At 39.0% G+C, this 17,757-nt stretch overlaps 1 long non-coding RNA gene across 1 annotated transcript; it reads left to right on the top strand.

Annotated features, from left to right (window-relative positions):
- The first annotated feature begins 2,608 nt into the window (after positions 1 to 2,608).
- On the top strand, positions 2,609 to 9,082 carry LOC116421254. Its single transcript, XR_004231558.1, has 3 exons — positions 2,609 to 3,060; positions 7,932 to 8,120; positions 8,852 to 9,082. It is a non-coding gene; the product is annotated as an uncharacterized LOC116421254 (long non-coding RNA).
- Positions 9,083 to 17,757: the final 8,675 nt, after the last annotated feature.

Genomic DNA, 17,757 nt, shown 5'->3' on the forward strand with positions numbered 1-17,757 from the left:
TCCCATTTGCCTGAGTTTCCTCATCCCTCAAATGATCTGGAGAAGGAAATAATAAACCACTCCAATATCTCTGCCAAAAAAAACCCCAAATAAGGTCATGAAGACTCCAACGCAACTGAAATAAGGGAATAACAAGCTAAGTGTAAAAACACGACCTCCCAGAGTTGTTGTGATGTGAAGGATGAAGTGAGATAACACAAAAAGTGCTTCGTAAGCCTTAAAATGCCGGATCAATAACCACTTTCGTCTCTTGGATTGGCAACCCCACGGCCTCGCTGGGAAACGCTGAGATTAACAAAAAGGGCCTGGGAGTGGGACTTGTGGCGATGTTTCCTGAGGCAATGGAGCCGAAATCTTGCTTTTAGTCAGTTCTGGGCGCACCTGACTGGCCATCTGTAGTGCCTGTCATACAGGCCCAGTGTTCCCCAAATCTCAGGGAATATTTAAAGTATTAAAGCTTAAATACATATGTATATATCACAAGTATATTTTAACATACACATAGCCACATGCATATAATAGGCAAATATATTCATATGTATGGAATATATTTATGTATATGTGTGCCTATAAAATATATTGTATTTTATTCATACCGAGATGTTACATAATGCAAACTTACAAATACAGATGCATATGTGATACAGTACATGAAGGTGATGTATATATGCATGTATAAAAACCTTATTTATATATATATATATATTACAGACATATACATATATATAATATATGCATATTATGTATACTGATATCTATATTTGGGGAAGCTAGATGGCTTAGCAGACACAGCACTGGGCCCAGAACCGGGAAGCCCCGAGTTCAAATGCAGCCCCAGAAAGTTACTAGATATGTGACCCTGGGCAAGTTAACGACCTTGACTAACTTTGCCCCTGGAGAAGGAAATAGTAAATTCCTCCAGGATTCTGGCCAAGAAAGCTCCATGTGGGTGCTCTCTGGTCCGTGGAGTCACAAGGAGCTGGACACGATAGAAGGGCAGCATCCTCTATACCTATGTACGTATAGGATACATGAATGTATATTGTATGGATGCACACACGGATCTGTGAGAGTGACAGTCTTGATGGGCTGAACATTTAACTGACTGTATGTCTTAGCTTGTTCTCCACACTCTTGGTCTCCTCTGCCTTCTGTCTGTTCTTGAAAAAAGCCGCTGGGACTTTCAGGGGAGAAGCCTCCAAGTGATTTGCAGAGTTCTTGTTAAGCTGAGCCCCGGCCCTTTGCCTGGAGAAGAGCTGAACCAGAGTGGGCCGGGCCTTGTATCTGGGGACCTGAAGTCAGGGAGGCCCAATGAATCAGGAACAAACTCCCCCAGAAAGCAACCAGCCCCTATAATGAAAGGGGAGTCAGGAAAGACACAAATCCAAATTCTGCCTCAGACACTTATTGGCTGTGAGACCTTGGGCAAAACAAGTCATTTAACTGCTCCAGTTTCTTCTGTAAAAAGAGAATAATAATAATAATAATATCACTTGCTGGCCTGTTTCCTCATCTCTAAAGTGAGAATAATAATAGAGTAATATCATTAGGTTATTGTGAAAATCAAATGAGATAAAACATACTTTGCAAACCTTAAATCAAGAAATAAATGCTTATTATCATATAAGGTTACTCGAACTGTTTTAAGAGAAATTGGGAAATATGAGAAGCAAAAGTGAGGAAGGAGGTGTCAAGCTTTTAAAAACATAGAGGTAGAGATAGGGGTAGCCTGTATGAAGAACAGGGAAAGAGTGTTTAAGCTGCCTGTGAGGTTCATGAAAAAGACTATTGTGTAATAAATCTGGAAAGTTAGCTTAGAAGCAATTCTTATTGGGAGCAATATTATTATTTTTTATCTTGAAAGTTGTTGTCACTATAAAAAAAAAAAAAAAAAAAAAAAAAGCCCCGCAAAACTGATAGCAAATAGGGGCCACCTGACAGGAACTGAGAGCTTGGAAAGAAGTTTGAAGAGTCTGTCCCTTGTTGGCAATCTCTCCCATCCTAACGCTCTTCCATCTGGAGATGTTTGTTCTCTAGCACCGAAGGATTGCTTGGCTTTATTTTCTCTTCTCATCAGAGAGCACATGGATTGTTTGAATTGTGACTGTGTATGTACGTACTGAAACATCTCCATTGTGTTTGAGAAACAGACCGAAGCTCCGTTTTTCACCTGGGGCTTGGATCAGCCTCGTTCCTGATGAGTTGTCTATCTCTGGCCACAAATGATCACATCTATTCTATCCCATTTCTCAAATTCTAGCAGCCATTAATTGGTAGTTTTCTTGCTCAATAGAGCCAAGGAGGAGGAGATGGAACAAAAGTTGGAATGGAAGGGTGGTTGGGCCAAGAAACAGCAGAAAATAATGATTCTGGTCCCTTTCTACTGGAAACTGTCTTCTACATTATCAAAGCAAAATTGAGGGAATTGTCCTCCCACACGTCATAAGCTGCTTTTTGTGACTTGGTTTCCCTTTAAAGGATGATTGGATTTCACTGTAACTTAATTATACCCAGTTACCTGTTTCCTTTCTGATGTTGTCTATTTTGGTTTTTTTACATTTATATAAAAATCTTTCAATTTTATACAATCAGAATTGTCCATCTTATTTTCCGGGATCTTCTCTATCCCATGTTTAGTCATGAAATGTTCCCTTATCCATAAATCTGAAATGTTAATCTCTTCCTTGTCCTGTTAATTTGTTCACATTGTCAATCCTTTATGTCTAAGTCATGTCCCATGGAAACTTATCTTGATATACAGTGGGAAATGTTGGTCATAATGCTTTCCAGTTTTCCCAGAATGCTACTCTACCTGCCTTTGAACCACACAAGGATATTCCAAGTTATGTGTGAGGGTCACTTCCTAGCCACATATGGGGTCTAACTCATAGGAAGGCCCCAATCTTCTGGTTTGTGGAGTTAGGAACTATGGGACCTAGAGAACTGGGCACTGGAGAAATCCATGGCAGACCTCTGAAAATCAGCCACCGTGCCCAGCCATGTTACACATCATGAGAGACTGGCACCTTAAACGAAGACTGAATTTGCAGTTGTATTTAGGTCAGCAGGAAAAAAAAAAGGGACTAACTCTAGACATGATATCAGGTTCCTAACCCCCTCTCTAAGAGCAGTTGAAAAGTCAGAAGGTGTTTTTGATGAGGAGATACCTGCCGGGGATGAGCCAGAGGTGGAAGAAAGTATAACATCTGTTTTACCAGTGGCCTTCTCACCAAACCTGCAGAGGCTTGTTCTAAAGAGCCAAATGGAATGTAGTAATAAGTGGCTGTTTTTAACTGTCCACTGACTGTTGAGAGGGTGGCTGGATTGTAAGTTCTTTGAGAACAGGGACTGTCTTTTTACCTCTTTTTCTATTCCTGGCACACAATAGGTGTTTAATCAATCAATGTTTATTTAAAGGTGATTCAAGACAATTCCAATAGACTTGTGATAGAAAGTGCCATCCACATCCAGAGAAGGAACTATGGAGATTGAATGTAGACCAAAGCATAGTATTTTCACCTTTTTTGTTGTTCTTGTTGTTGTTACTTGGGTTTTTTTCTTTCTCATGTTTTTTCCCCTTTTGATCTGATTTTTCTTACACAGAATGATGAATATGGAAATATATTTAGAAGAACTGCATATTTTAACTTATCTCAGATTGCTTGCTGTCTTGGGGGTAGAGAGGGTGGAAGAAAAGGAGAAAAATTTGGAACACAACATTTTGCAAAGGTGAAAGTTGAAAACATCTTTTCATGTATTTGGAAAAGTAAAATACTATTTAAAAAACAACAACAACAACAACAACAACAACTAGAAAACCCCCAGCCCTGAAGTCAGGAGGACCTGAGTTCAAATCTGACCTCAGACACTTACTGCTTGTGTGAGCGTGGGCAAGTCACTTACCCTCAATTGCCTCAGCAAAAGGAAAAGAAGAAAAGGAAAAAAAAAAAAAAAACTGAAAAACTAGAAAAACGTTTATTTATTGAGAGAAGCTAGAGACACTTTCATTGTCATGTCTAGAGAGAATTTAGAGAAGACAAAGAAGAAACAGATAACAGACTCCTTTCTAGATGAAATTGAGGATGAAGAAAATTCTTTTTCAACATTTAATGTTTTATTTTCCCCAGTTACACATAAAACATTTTTTTGCATTTGTTTTTAAAACTCTTGAGTTCCAGATTCTCTTTTTCTCTCCACCCTCACCCCCCCATTAAGAAGGCAAATGTGAAGTTACGCAAAACATTTCCATAAAAATCATATTGCAAAAGAAAACATAGATCTCCTCTCCCCTCCCTCCCAAAAAACTCTCAAGAAAAATGAAGTAAAAAAAAAAAAGTATGCTTCAGTCTGTATTCAGACACAATCAGTTCTTCCTCCAGGTATGAATGGCCTTTTTCATCAGGAGTCCTTCAGAATAGTCTTGGATCATTGTATCGCTGAGAATAGCAAAATCATTCACAGCCGAGATGAAAAGAATTCTTGAAAAGGCATTTTGCTTAGCATCTCAAATGAACAGAAGAATAATATGTTTCCAGAAATAACGAGATATTATCTATGATAATAGTAATAGTTAAAGGTGACTCTGGCTATGGCTTTTTTCATAGCCAAAATATTGTCAAGAACTACTTATTTCTATATTATTATTGATTATAATGTCAATGTGTAGCAGTCACTTTAATATTAAGTTAATCATGGAATATTAGGGATTTAGCTGAGAGAAATGAGCAACTACTATTCAGAAAGTACGTTTCTCCAACTTATTAAGTAAATGATATTTGAAAAACTGGAGGTGATGAGTTTTGTTAAGAGATATGTTATACATGTATTGGTCAACCTGCCATCTGGGGGAGGGGATGGGGGGAAGGAGAGGAAAAGTTGGAACAAAAGGTTTGGCAATTGTCAATGCTGAAAAATTACCCATGCATATATCTTGTAAATAAAAAGTTATATAAAAAAACAAAAACAAAAACAAAAAACAAATAACAGTTATCATATAGTCTCTAAAAAAAGAGATATGTTATAATCATATTATATTATATATATATATATATATACACAATATATAATATATAATCATATTAGTCAGGAATGACTAATCAGGAAACATGCGTCAAATCCAGGATTACCCTACATCTTGGGATGAAAAAGGTTAAATATTGGAATGAGTCAAGTAGAAGGTTGAAGAATAACTTAGAAGTCAGATTGGTGATTTGTAAAACTATTTCTGCTGCAGAATAAAACTATGCCTGCAGGAGGGAGTTTCTCCTGCTGACATCAGCAGGATTGCTGTAAAGATAATTTGTATTTTTAAAGATTTTTTTTTATTTTGAATATAACGATTCCAACAAACACAAACATTTCAGTATAAAATGAAAACCAAGAAAGAAAGAAACTTGTATTAAAAACTGTCAACTGTTTTGTATAGTTTTTTGGTTTTTAGGAAGTGTACAAAGGAGTACATGCACTTGCTGCTGGGATTGGGAATTGGGCTAATTGTCCTCTCTCCCTCCACCAAGAGTCTCTGCTAAATTCTGGACCCATTGGACAATGTTCAGACCTGGAGGAGTTTGTGTTTAAAGAGAAAGATTAGACCTTTTTTCAAATTCAACATCCCCACTTTAGAGTGCCAGGGAAAATTACTTAAAATTTAATTGTCTGGTTCATGTCTGGGGTCTCCTCAAAAAAAAAAAAAAAAAAAAAAAAAAAAAAGGATGTGGAAAAGTACTCAATGTATGATATATATCAAGTATAAGACAGTTACTCATTTTCTTAACACCAAAGATAGACTGACAGAGTCTCATTGACATGCATCGAAAGACTTGAACAGAAGTAACATAACTATGGCTACACTTCTGAGAATATAACAAGAACAATAACAAGGGACAAATGAGATGTTATATTCACTGTGTCTTTTAAGATGTAATAGTACACAGAACTGGTTTTGGACCCAAAGGACTAGGGGCACTTCACTTAAAAGTTTCAAAACATGAAGCATTTTATGGGATTTGGGAATAAGCATTTCACTTTCACCTCAGCCCTGTACTATCCAGACAATTTTCTTCATGTCCTTTAGGTTCTGAAAGTCAGACCAGATTTAGCTCATCATCCCGCTGGTAATCTGTCTTTCTTTCTTTTTTAAAAAATATATTTTTATTACAGCTTTTTAACTTTTAAAAGATATGCATGGATAATTTTTTAACATTAACCCTTACAAAACTTTGTGTTCCAATTTCCCCATTTCTCCCCACCTTCTCCCTTAGATCCAATATATGTTAATAGTAACATAGTAATAGTAATTGGATACTAATCCAATATATGTTAAACATGGTAAAAATGCATGTTAAATCCAATATATGCATTCGTATTTATACAATTGTCTTGCTGCACAAGAAAAATCAAATCAAAAAGGAAAAGAGAAAGAAAACAAAATGCAAGCAAACAACAAAAAGAGTGAAAATGCTATGTTGTAATCCCCACTCAGTTCCCACAGTTCTTTCTCTGGGTGTAGATGGATCTCATCCTCCCAAAGTCTTTGGAACTGGTCTGAATCCTCTCAGTGTTGAAGATGGCCAGGTCCATCAGAATTGATCATCATATAGTATTGTTGTTGCCATGTATAATGATCTCCTGGTTCTGCTCATTTCACTCAGTATCAGTTCGTGTAAGTCTCTCCAGGCCTCTCTAAAATCATCCTACTGGTCATTTCTTACATAACAATAATATTCCATAACATTCATATACCACAATTTACCTAGCCATTCTCCAATTGATGGGCATCCATTCATTTTCCAGTTTCTGGCCACTACAAAGATGGCTGCCACAAACATTCTTGCACATGTGGGTCCCTTCCCCTCCTTTATGATCTCTTTAGGGTATAAGCCCAGTAGAAACACTGCTGGGTCAAAGGGTATGCACAGTTTGATAACTTTTTGAGCATAGTTCCAAACTGCTCTCCAGAATGGATCCATTCACAGTTCCACCAACAATGCATCAGTGTCGCTGTTTTCTCAAATCCCCTCTATCGTTCATCATCTTTTCCTGTCATTCTAGCCAATCTGAGGGGTGTGTAGTGGTACCTCAGAGTTGTCTTAATTTACATTTCTCTGATCACTAGTGATTTAGAGCACTTTCTCAGATGGATAGTCTGTCTTTCTGAGAAAGACCGGAACACTCCTGCTCCTGCTAATCAGATGTTAATGAAGGGCCCAGAATCTTTCAACCTTTTGACTCATGAGGCTACTTCTTAGACTGGACATATCCCCCTGGAGGCTGCTGTTCAATCACCTACGCTCAGGAAAGGATCACAGAATAGAGTATCCAGAAGTCCACACCCCAAGCCCCGGTTCACCTTGGCAGGATCTGGCACTGCCACGTGTCAGCAGCAAGGCTGGGACATCTCAGAAAGGGAGTCATATACTGGACTTTCTAGAGAAAAAGGAAGAAATATGGAGACACAGGCGGACAGATATGGCAAGAGATAGGAAGCAGAGTGTGGGCGGGAGGAGTGGAGAGACAGACAGAGACAGAATTTTCTCTTCTTTTTCATTGATTCGGCGCCCTCCCCCACTCCCACATCCCAATCCTGCCACTGTCATGGGATGGAGGTGAAGACAATGAACCATTCAGAGTTGCTCCATCTTCTTAAAGTTCCAGCCTCTTCTGTATTGATCTACACATTCCCTCAAATTAGAAATTATTGTATTCCACAGCACATCTCCTACTAGCAGACTCCCTCCTTATGTATGCTCTGTGGGGTATATTCCAACCACCTCCCACATTATGTGTGTCTATATATCTCTGTGTTTATATAATTTAACAAGATAATAACAATTTGTCTTTACAAATGTGTCCCCGACTATGTTTTTTATTTTCTTCTGTTCATTTTTGAAAAGTGTTTTAATGATTCTTTTTTTTTTTTTTTTTTTTGCAAGTGATTCTCCATGAACACAGCCCCTCCACTGTCCAGTAGAAGCCTTGTCTTGTGATAATCACATATAGTCCAGCAAGTCAAATCAGTACATTGACTTTGGACTCCGGCATTCTTGGGGGATAGTCTGGCCTTCTCACATGAGACCAAAAAGCAGCTGAAGATGCAAGCTCACCCCATGACCTTGAACAATGTAAGCTCTTAATCAATGTTTATTAATGCATCATTGTCATTCATGCCCACTCGCCCCCTGCTTCTAGATCATTAAATTTCTAGAATCCTATCTTATGGTTTGTTTTGTTTTGTTTTTTATCAGACTAGTAACTTTCCTTGTAGAGGGAAAACTAACTCTACCAAAATAAATCAATATGTTGGCTGGATCTGAAGTCAGGACTTTAAATTTGCCCTTAGATATTTACTAGCTAGAGACTTCTTAGACTAGACATATCCACCTCAAGGCTGCTTAGCCTCAGTTTCCCCATCTGTAAAACAGAGATAAATAATAGCATCTACCTCCCAAGGTTGTTGTGGGGATCAAATGAGATAATAACTACAAAACATTTTAGCACAGTGCCTGGCATATAAGTCATATAAACGTTATTCCTCTTTTTCTTCTTCTTCTTAGGCAATCCATAGTCTTAAGAGAGTTATCTGATATTCTAAAAGGCTAGCATGGGAAAGAGGAAGAACTTGCCCTCATGTGCTTCTGGCTGCAAGGTCAGATCTCAATGCATTTTTTAATACTTCCTCCTTTTTAGGTTTTATAGTTCAAAACTACTTTCAACATTCACAGAACAGAAGAGAATTATCTCTGTTAGAAAAATAGGGAAGGATGTTCCTTCCCAGAGGGAGGAAAGATTTAAAGGCCGATGATAGATACATTAATTTCCCTTTTTTTGTTCTTTTTTTTTTTCCCATTTCCAGCTGGAAGAACCCCCGCTTCCCGGTAAGCTGCCTCCCTCCAAAGTCATTTTCAGTTTAGATTATACAGGACTTCTGAACTTGTGTTAACAACTTAATGGAAAATCCTCGAGTAGAAGCATGGTATTTTCTGTGGCTCTGTATCTTTCACCAGACCAAGCACAACCCTTGTTCATAAGATCAAATGAGATAATATGTATAAAGAGTAAAGTATCTATAAATGAACAAATATGAATAAATCGCATTCTCTGATGGACAGCTACATAATTTTATGCTACCAAAAAGATCTGGAGAAATCAATGAATATTTGCCACTTTTCTTCTGTCTTTCATCTTTTCATTTGTCTTTCCCTAGCTTGATGTCCTGAGAGTGGCAGGAAGAGAGAGTGAGCCAACACAACTGGTTTTCCTACATGTGAACTTTCCCTGGAGGGAGAGGTGGAAGTGCTGGGCTTTCCCTGCTTCTCTAGTATGGCAGGCAGCTCCGGCCAGTGAGACCTAAAGCAGTTTGCTTGGCTATGGGCAAAATCTGCTTAAAACATTCAGGAGGAGATGGGGATAAGGAAGTGAACCTAGAACCCCAAAAATTTTAGAAACAAATGTAAAAAAAAAATTGTTTTTGTTTTGAATGTAACTAGGGAAAATATTAAAGAAAGACATTCAGGAGGGGTGGCTCCTTTTCAAACAGATTTGGGGAGTGGGTAAAAGATGTTGGGAGCAGGATGTTTGTAACATACAGTATTTAGGGAAATAAATCCTTTCTCTGTCAATTAACGATTTATTAGAAAGGAGTGACTAGGGAGAAGCAAGAGAATAGGAGTTCCACTCCTAGTAGCTTCATCACCCAGGTAACCTTATCAGTCCAAAACAAATATAGTTCAATTGGCACCTATCTACCCGGAGCTTTCCTGTTCAAAGGGCCACCCATCCCCACCCCTCCAATCTCCATCATTTCTGAGACAACATTCCCAGCAGAGCTTTTGGCTAACCTTAAAGCACTAAAGACTGGGCGATGCTACCCTGAGTATGTATTATAGCCTCCAGGGGGAACACAGCTCCTTCCCAACTTCCCTGACTCCTTTTCCTCTGTAGGTCCTGCACTGAAGAGAGCCTTCCCAGAGTTTGATGAATGAAATAGAATAGGCGTGACAGCATCTTGGGTAACTCTATTAGCAACTGGGTCTTTTCTCCATCTTTTCTGTTCTAATCAGGAGCATTTGGGAAGACTGGCCAGGGAACAGAAGGTTTTGGGGGTTTCTGTTCCAGGGATAACAGGTGAGTAATTTGATCTAGCAACAGAAGGTGAATGTTCTGATAAAAACAGGGAGAAGGAAGGCATGAAGCCTGTGAAAGGGCTGGAATAAGGCTGGAGGAACCCAAGAAGCTGAAGGCAGAAGATCTGAGCTGCGTCCTTCTTCCAGGACTTTGTTTTTTTTTTAGTGTTTGATATCCGGATATGCAAAAGAGGCATAATTAAATACAGAAATCTCATTGGTTGATAACAGTTGCCAAAAATGGCATATCAGTGGTAAGATAATTTATATGTGACTCTGTATGCCTATGTAAACATACACACACGTGACCAATGAGAATAGCTTTTAAAGGTAATTTAATGGAATTTCCACTTAATACAGTTATTAATACAATCACAATATCTCAGAGCTCATGCTGGGGGGAAATTTCTAGCATGCTGGTAGGTTGAAATTCTCAGCCTTCAATGAAATTTTGTGTATCTCCAGCTAAACTCTGGCTTTCTCCATTCTCCTTTTGACAGGAGTAAAGCTTTCACAAAAATAGAGCAAGGTCCCAATGAACCTTTTGCAAATGTCCCACAAAATCTACAAAAGGTTCATTGGGACCTTGCTCTATTTTTGTGAAAGCTTTACCTCCATCTTTCTGTCCAGGAAGAGAATTCCATGCTTTTATTGCAGCCTTAGAAATTTGCTCACACACTATTATGGGATAATAAATCTGTTCTAATGAAGGGGACCTTGGACCTTCTTCATTATCTGAGCTGCGACCTTCTTCCAGGACTTTGTTTTTGTGCAGTGTTTGATATCCAAATATGCAAAAGAGGCATAATGAAATACAGAAATCTCATTGGTTGATAGCAGTTGCCAAAAATGGCATATCAGTGGTAAGATATTTATATGTGACTCTGTGTGCATATATATATATATATATATATATATATATATATACATACACATACACACATGTGACCAGAGAATAGCTTTTAAAGGTAAAGTTGTCTGGCTGATACCAGGAAAGGTAGGGAGGATACTACCAGACCCTGACTGTCTCCTTTCTGGGGGTGATTTAGGAACTTAGGATCTTCTCTTCCTTCACTGCCCTTTTCTCCCTGCCCCTCTCTTCTTAGGGGAATTAATTGGCCACTCCACATTAGAACAATCAGCCCACTTTTAGCCCAGGGGCAATATGACAGTCCTCAAGTCCCTGGGATGCCTTTGTCTGTAATTTAATGGAATTTCCATTTAATAAAGTTATTAATATAATCACAATATCTCAGAGCCCATGTTGGGGGGAAAGTTATAGCATGCTGGTAGATTGAAACTCTCAGCCTGTGATGAAATTTTGTGTATCTCCAGCTAAACTCTGGCTTTCTCCATTCTCCTTTTGACAGGACAGATGTATGTATGATACGTGCCTTCCCAATAGACTTCTTTACATATGAGGAAAAATCAAGAAACAGGTTCTGCTTAAATAAAAGAAATGAGAAGAAAAAATAACTGTACTTGTTAGTGGAAAGAGATGAGGAGAATAAATTGAGGAAAGAGTAGATCTTTTGGAATTCCCCTGAGTGCTTGAAGAGTTCATTTAGTACTTCAAATCAAGTTATATGTTCTAAGATATCTCCAGGGACTCAGTGCCCCGCCTTAAGTTCTCCCTTCTTTGAGTGGGTATATCTCTCTCTGCTCTCTGTCTCTCTCTGTCTCTATCTTTTTGTCTCTGTCTCTGCCTCTGTCTCTGTCTCTCTGTCTCTCTGTCTCTCTGTCTCTCTCTCTCACACACACACACACACACACACACACACATATCACATCACATCACACTAACATCCAGAGTGAGGTGAGAGCCCAAACACCTGAGGGGTCTTAGGAAAAGCCTCTTTGGATAAGGTGGTATTTAAGATTTAAGTAGAACCTTAAAGAAAAATATAGCTTCGAATAGGTGGAAAAGAAAGGAAGGGGACAGATAAATAGGGTCTGGACTGGATTGATTGGATCTGAAAATCAATGACCTGCTTGATTACCTTTCCTTGCAGCGCTCTAAACATCACAGCTGATTCAAGCCAGATTATGATTAAGTCTAGTCTTAGATGGTGAAAAAACATAAAAGCCCTAATCTGGGAAGAACCTAAGAGTCATCTAGCCAAACCCTCTCAGAGGCCCAGGAAGGTAAAATGGCTTGTCCAGAGTTACAGGTGAGACCAATTCAAAAGCTGTACCCGTCCTTGTCTGACCATCCAGTATAAATCTTGCCCGTTTCCTTCCATCAAACACCCAGCTGACATGCTAGGGGCCTTTGTCCAGATCTTTGGACATTGTAGGGAGACCAATGAGGTATGTGGGCTGTCCAGCTTGTCTGGCTAAGTTTTCTCTTTTCCAGGCTAAGAAGTCTCCAATCAATATTCACATGGCACTGTCCCCAGACCCTCCACCCTATTAAGTGCTCTCTAATTTATGAATGTCCTCCCTAAAATGGGAAGCCCAGTACTGAATACGCTTCTCTAGATGGAGTGTGATCAAGACTGAACTCAGAAGTACTCTCCCCTCCTCAGTCCTAATCACTATGGGATCCTTAAAGTAGCCTAAGATCTCATGAGCTTTCCTGGCTACCATTTTTGGGGAGAAGATGCACTACATTCTAAAGATCAACAGTGAGTTAATGGGTAGGAAATGGGTTAGATGAAAGAGAAAAAGAAGGGAAAAGATGATAAGAAAGAACTCTAGCTGTCCAAGAGATTAAAGGCAATAAGAGCTAGTTGTGAACCCAAGGTTGGATATATCACCTGAGTGAAGGTAACTTTTGCCCAGAGACAGAAGGAGCCACTCTCCTAATGATGTCTTTTAATGACTTCATAAAGAGAGTCACCAATGTAGGTGAGATGTCTGGGACCCATGATTTATAAACGTTGTTGTAGTGCAATGTGTCAGAGCCATGTAGGCTCAAGAAGGCACTTAAGTGACTGCATTTGCTCTAAGTTGCCCTTTGGGTGAGATCACAGTGAAGGGAGATCACGTGTTCTATACTAAACTCATCATTCCCCCTTAACTTACTGTTCCTCTTAATCTATTTCTTTGAAGACCCCTGTCATCCTGCCAGTTACCCAGCCTCAAATTTTGGAGTTCTTTTTGACTCTTCCTTCTGTTTCATCTTCTCACTCCAATCCAATCATTCTAGAGTCTATCTTTACAACACTGCTGGATCTAGGCTTGAGCTATATACTGCCTCCATTCTAATCCAGTCCTTCATAACCCTTCTGGACTATTAGTAGGAGAGCCATCAAACTGGTTTTCCTTGTCTAATCTCTCCTCTCTCTAATACATTCACTGGACAATTGTCAAATGCTCTTCATGGTTCACAGGTATGACCATGTTGCTCTCCTGCTTAAAAGTCCTCCATGCCTTTTTACCTAAAGAATAAAATAAAACTTCTCAGCCTTACATCTAAAGGGGCTAGACCCTTTTTCCAGCTGTATTTCACATCACCACACCTCCTGTATTTTATTTTCCAACTGAAGTGGATGCTCTCGAATTTCTCAGTAAAGTCAGAGGCAAAGCCATTTGATAATAAAGGGGTTGGCAGTGAGGACTTAGATGAAGAGTAGCAGCTACTAAAGAGATCTGGGCAGATAATCGATCAAAGAAAAATAAAATAATTTCCCTGCAGCAGCGTGGGTCTAGTTGAAATGCCATCACATCCATTTGTGGCAAACTCAGTTGTCATGGTTGCATTTCTTCTGGAAACATAAGCATGGAACTAAAAGAAGAGAAATGGATTGTGGGTGTACAAGAAGGCTAAGAATTATGAGCTTATGATCAACAAATTGACAAAGAAGCATAGGTTCAAGGCTGTGAAGGCAGCAAAGAGAGGTCAGAGTGGGAACAATGACCTGGAAGGACAAATAGGGACTGTAGGTTGGAATAAAGAATAAAACGAAAGGAAGGAATAAGCATTTATCAAATGCCTACCGTGTGGGTGCCAGACCCTTTACAAATGTGATTGCCTTTGATGTCTATAACAATCTTACAAGGTAGGTATTTTTACTATTCCCATTTTCATGTGTCTATTTTCCATTCATCATACCTAATTCCTTAGAATTTCAACTAGCCAGAGTTACACACACTTTATACACTTTATACTTTATAAAGTGTATACACTCTATACAGAATGAAATTTACTTAAAATGGAAACAAGCAGAAAAATAAGAAAATAATAATAATAATATAGCTGACATTTATGTAGTGAATACTATGTGCCAGGCACTGTGCTGAATATTTTACAGTTATCTCCTTGATGCTCACACTAACCTATGGGGAAAGTGCTATTATTATCCCCATTTGATAACTGAGAGAACTGAGGCAAAGAGAGGTTAAATGGCTTGCTTAGGATCATTGAAGCGGCATTTGAACTCAGATCTTCTTGATTTCAAGTCCAGTGCCTCAGTAACCACAGGACTGGGAAAACAGCAGAGCATTAAGGCTCTTGAGCTTCTTGGGGTTCAATAATGATGATGACATAAGGTATTAGATATTCAAAACCAGGGAGTTAGGAAGTTCATATCTGGGTTAGAAAAGTCTGATTTAAAAATGAATGAACAAAATGAATTTATTAGGCACTTACTGTCCTTAAATGCTGAAGATACAAAACCAGACAACACCTTACTCTCAATGAGCTTATATTCCACCAGGGGGAAGACAACACACATGGAGAGCTATGTTTGGACGTGGTCGACAGTATGGCGACCTAGTTTCAGGCAGAATAAGAGGTTACCCCTCCAAAGCACTTGGGTCTATTTGGAAATTCCATTGCCCATTTTCCTGTTGTAGATCACAGTTCCAGGTAGAGAGGAGAACTTGCCCCAAGTGAGAAGAGGCTTTATCTGGTTTATAGACTGAAGTTTAGAGGAGGGAACAGGGGCCCTACCTGTGTAAGGACTAGAGTACAGAGCAGAAGAGCAGTGACCAGTCCTCTTCCTGGATCAAAGTACCTTGGAATAAATGAAAACGTACAGGCCCCCAGACCTAGCTGAGAAAGCAACAGGACATAAATAGCAGAAGACCAAGCCAGACATCCATCTCTTCCACTCTGTTTTGGTGAACAGAGCCTTACTCTGATATAAAGTTTAAAAGTCAAGGGCAGGGGAAAAAATGAGCAAACAACAAAAAAGGAACTTGACCATAAAAAGCTATTATGTTGATTGGGAAGCTCAAAACATAGAACACAATGACTTAAAAATATATATAAGCAAAGCCTCAAAGAAAAATGCAGATTATACTAGTCCAACAATAATTCCTACAGGAGCTAAAAAAAAGAGAGATTTTTTTAAAGAGCCAAAAATAAATAAATAAATATCAAATAAGAGAGGGGCAACTAGATGGTTCAGTGGGAGAGCACTAGCCCTGAAGTCAAAAGGACATGAGTTCAAATTTGGCCTAAGACATTCAACACTTAGTAGCTGTATGTGACCCTGGGCAAATCACTTACTCCCAATTGCCTTCCAAAATTTAAAAAAAAAAAATAATCACACCCCCACTCCCACCCCCACAGAGGGCTGAAACTATTGAGCGGATGCACTGAGGTCAGGACAACCCAACACTTGAGGCTAACAACTGATTGGACAATAACTCTAAGGGCATATGTTTGGAAAATGGTCCTTTCCACTATCCGTGCTGGCTCAATGATTGGTGTATACAAAAGATTGTAGGAGGGATTAGGGGGTGGAGTAAGACTAGCCAGAGTCACTCTTGGCGGTAGAAGAGAGAGAAGGCGGTAGCAGAGATTCTCTTCCATCCCCTTCACTTCTACCCCTAGGACCAAGAATAAAAAACAAGGACTTTTGCTTATCCTGACTCTGGCTGATTCTGAGGTATCTGGGGTGCTAGCACGGTCTTTACTCCACCCCAAAAAAATCAAATAAGAGTGGTAGAAAAAAACTGGGAAAAGAAATGAGAGCAATGTAAAAAAAAATCATGAAAAGAGAACTAACAGCTTGGTAAAAGAGGCATAAAAATATACTAAAGAAAATAACTCCTTAAAAATAAGAAATGGCCAGTTGGTAAAAAAAACATATAAAACCTCACTGAAGAAAAGAACTTTTTAAAATATCTACTTTTATTTTCACCATCCTAATCCAGACCTTCATCATCTTATACCTGGATTAATACAATAGCCATTTTATATTATAAAATTTTTCAATAATTTTGATTGACAAAAAAATAAAAATTAACTTTATTGACATCTTTTATTTGTATGCTGCCTAAGCCATCTGCTTTATTGTTCCTCCTTCCCCCTCCCAGAGAGCCTTCCCATTTAACAATGAATATTTTTTAAACAAAAAGGAAGAAAAGAAAAAAATCAGCAATACTAATAAATGCATCCCCTAAAATCTGAAAATGTTATCAGTTTTCCAGATTATGAAGAAAGACAATTTCTCATGACTTGTCTTTGAGGCCCAGCTTGTTCTTTTGTAACTTTGCAGTAACGTTCTGAGTGGTCTTTCCTTCAGACTCCCTACCAATACAATCCATCCTTCACACAGTTGCCAAGGTGAGTTTCCTACATCACTCCCTACTCAATGAACTCCTGTGGTTCCCTACTATAAATAGGGTCAAATATTGGCATTTAAAGCCTTTCACAAATTGTCCCTTTTCCACTTTTCTAGTTCTCTTATAACATGATTTTCCTCTACCATTTTAACCTTCTTTCACTTCAGTTGTTCAGTCATTTTAGTCTCGTCCAATTCTTCCTGATCCCATTTGAGGTTTTCTTAGCAGAGATACATGAGTGGTCCTTCTCCAGCTGATTTTGCAGATGAGGAAACTGAGGCAAATGGGGTGAAGTGATTTATTCAGAATCACACAACTAATAAGTGTCTCAAAATTCTGGTTCTTGGAGACTTATCAGATACCAATTACTAGTGCTCTTTCCTGCCTTACATTAACTTGTGTTGTTTTATTTGCATCCCTATAACCCTCCCCATAGAATGTAAGATCCTTGGAGGCAAGTGCTATTTCATTTTTAATCATGTGCTTGATGCCTGGTACAGTGATCTGCACATGATAGGCCATCAGTGTTTATTAAAGTGAATTGAAAAAGCAATGTGGTACAGTAGATCTGTACCTAGATCTGAAGTCCAAGGATCTGAGTTTGAATCCTATCTTTAATACTGTTTGTAGGACCTTGCCTCTGGAGGCTTCAGTCTCTCTCATCTGGAAAACAAGACAGTGAGCTCCCTTGTACCTCTAGACCCAGGATCCTCTGATCCTCTGAAGGAAGGCTAGCAATGGAGTGATGGTAGATAGTAATAACTGTAAGAAAGCAAGATAAAAGATGTGCAGAGTATATTACACCAGAGGGCACTATCGGTATGTATAGATGCTAAGGGGACCACATATGCCATGTAATTATAACTCTTGCTTTGTGCTGGGGCTAATGGCCAAGGTATTTCTGGGGATTGATTAAACTTCGCATCTACACTTCCCATTGAGGAAGCTAGGCCTATCCGTGCCTTACAGATGGAAATCCAATGTCAATAGTTCCCCCAGACCACATAATTCCTTGAGAGAAGTTAGATCCTTTTCCCCTTCTTCCTCCTCTCCCTCCCCTAGCTAATCAACAACGTTGGATTCAGGCTAAAAGGATTTCTCTCAATAACCTGGTTGA

This window comes from Sarcophilus harrisii, chromosome 2 (genome assembly GCF_902635505.1).
Source record: "Sarcophilus harrisii chromosome 2, mSarHar1.11, whole genome shotgun sequence".
Taxonomy (NCBI): domain Eukaryota; kingdom Metazoa; phylum Chordata; class Mammalia; order Dasyuromorphia; family Dasyuridae; genus Sarcophilus; species Sarcophilus harrisii.